Source organism: Rhea americana, unplaced genomic scaffold (assembly GCF_003343005.1).
Source record: "Rhea americana isolate MKP2758 unplaced genomic scaffold, rheAme1 scaffold_1, whole genome shotgun sequence".
NCBI lineage: Eukaryota > Metazoa > Chordata > Aves > Rheiformes > Rheidae > Rhea > Rhea americana.
Genome location: NW_028185038.1, coordinates 7,456,405 through 7,459,245, shown reverse-complemented (window position 1 = coordinate 7,459,245; position 2,841 = coordinate 7,456,405).

Genomic DNA, 2,841 nt, shown 5'->3' with positions numbered 1-2,841 from the left:
AGCAATCTATATTTCATTTTGCCAAAACAGCTATGTCAGCAAAAAACCATGAAAAAAAGGTTGTACTCTTGGATGTATTTCAACTATACTAGTAAAATCCTAAGATACATCATATTAAGGAAAAGCCCACTTGTCCCTAGAGCCACAGATGCTTATTTGCAAATTTCTGTTTACTGTTTTCAAACAATCTACTTCATTTAAACCTAATTGATCACACCCATAACACCAAAGTGATCTACTAATAAAGTCCTGCTTGCTCTCTAGAGCATTTTAAAATTATTTAATAAAATGCATTTGACTTCCTGTACAAGACTTGCTATTGGTGCCTAGATTATACAATACATCTTGTAAGAAGCAGGGCAGGGGGTGGGGTATCAAGTTTCCACCTTCCAAGTGGAACATGTTTTCAGGTACATCAGTGGCATTATTAAATAGCAGTCATACTTACCTATCGTCATGGGCCTTTAATAACATTCAGTCAGACTAATTGGAAGACTTCAGTCAACTTCAGTTTACACCAGCTTTACCATTTCTTTCAGAACTCCCCGGCACCTATACAGTACTTAATTCATTCACTCAGACCTAAATAATTCTGTAAGCCTATTACTCAACACAATCTAAGGCAATAAAGATGTGAAAATAATATTTTTTTTTCAATTGCATTCTCCCACTATTCCATTACTATTTTTAGATTCCATTTCAATTTGGAAATGAAGAGATGAGTAACAGCAATTCCTTTTCCACAAACTTGCCACTGCTTAGCAGCAACAGTACATCCTGCACTTGAATGAAAAAATGTTACCTCCCTCTTCCCTTCCTCCCAGAAAAATCACTACTATTAAAACAGAGAATATGGAAAGTTTTTAGCCCCTTCAGTCATCTTAAATATGATCTAAACCTGGCTTTATGAAAGAAGCATAGCAAAAATACATTTGTTCTCAGTGAAAGAATTTCAGTAATTACAATTCTTGTGGTCATCCTAATCTGGCCACCCTGCTTTATTTTACACAGATGAACATTGAAAATAATGAGAATATTCATGACCAGCATTCTGGTTTCTTGTTTTCCCTTTAATTTATTATGCAGAAATAAAATATAGTGAATTTAAAATAGAAAATGTTAGAAGAACAAAAAAAAAAGAAAGAAAAAGAAAAAAAAAGCCCAAATGCAATCAATTCCAAAGGATTTAACATTGTTTCAGGTAATACACCTTCTTTCTGAGCTTTCTTGCCAGCTAGTTTCTGCAATCACGTTTTCCTGTTTCCTGTACTGCTCTATAAGAGCAATGGTAAAGCTTACTGATTATACAGTTAAAAGCTATATAAAACAACATGCTGCCAAGCACAGAAATGCAAAAATACATTTTTTTCTATACAGAAGTGCTGCTACTCATAAGGATGAAAAACCCACATGTATGCAATTTGACTAGCGCAGAGATAAAACATTAGGCTATTGATCAGATATGAAATGGCAAAAGTTGATTACAAAATCTAGTATTTAGCAAAAAGGCTATTAAAAAAATCCACCTGCCCAGAACACTCTCCACACAAAATAGATCTAGTTTAAGGTAACAAGGCAGAGTCACCAGCACAATGGGTCAACCCCTATTTCGGAGCAATCATAYTTCTCAGCCGATGAGACGATTTCTCTTTAATGAGAAGGTCCGGCCAGTGTATTTAACCCTCGAACTGCCACGTGGGGACGTCGCACTAAGGGGAACAGCCGCAGAACCGCACTGTTGCTCCAGCGAGGCTCCGCACTGCCTCGCTCTTCCTTTCCCACATGCCTGGCTATTCCGGTGCTGGCAGCCGGCTGCCCGGCGCGGGCGCGGGTTTCCCACGGGCCCGCCCGGCCCCGCCGCTTCCCAAGTCCACTTCCTCCCCCGCCGCGGACCCGCCAGCGCTCCCGGCGCCCCGCAGCCTTGCGCAACTGCCGCGGCCTCCTCCCCGCCGCGGCATCGCATCCAGGGCTTGCTTTTTTTTTTTTTTTCCTCGTTTGTTCCCAGACCCCTACCGAAGGCTAACGGCGCGCACTTATCCCAGATACCGCCAAAGGAGCCACCCCGACCGGCAGAGCCTGCCCACCCGCTCATCTTCAGCTCATCGGCGGGTCAAACTGCATTTTCATATCAAGTGTTTCGACAATATGGAAAAGTGTCAGCGACATCTGCCCAATCAGAATTATTGTTCCCGGCTTATATCTTCTATTCAAAAGATAAATCATCTCAGACATTTCAGCAGCCCGATTAAATGACTAAAACGAACTAGGAAGAGAGCTAATTCTCCAATAAATTCTGCCCCCGAGCGCACACGGTAACCACAGGCCGACGGCGACCTGCTCTGGAAGGAAGAAAGGACGAGGGATACAGCCGGGGCTGCGGCGGGGGGATGGGGAGCGACGGGAGGACGCGTATTCCTCGGAGGAATATTTAATACACTTAACGCATCTCCTCGGGAAGAATAAGAGCATCAGGCAGGCAGCTGCAGAGCCGAAGAAAGGGGAGAAGGAGGAAAGAAACGCGCGCGTAGCCCCCGATGACACGGAGCCGCAAGGGAAGGGGCTGCAAGGCAGGGCAGGGGCTCCCGGCCCTCCCCGGCCCTTTATCTTCTCAGGAAGGGGGGGAGGCAGCTCCGGTTCATTTTGCAGCGGCCGGTTACCGCGAGGAGGGCGAGAGCCCTGCGGCAGCCCCGCGGAGAGGGGCCGGGGCAGGCAGGGGGCTGTGGCGRCGCCTCCCCCACCCCCTCCCCGGGGGGCTCACGGGGGCCCGGCGGGAGCCGCACAATGGTCGGTCTCGGGCAGGGAGGCGACGCTTCGCCCCCCCGCTTTTCACCCGCTTCCTCG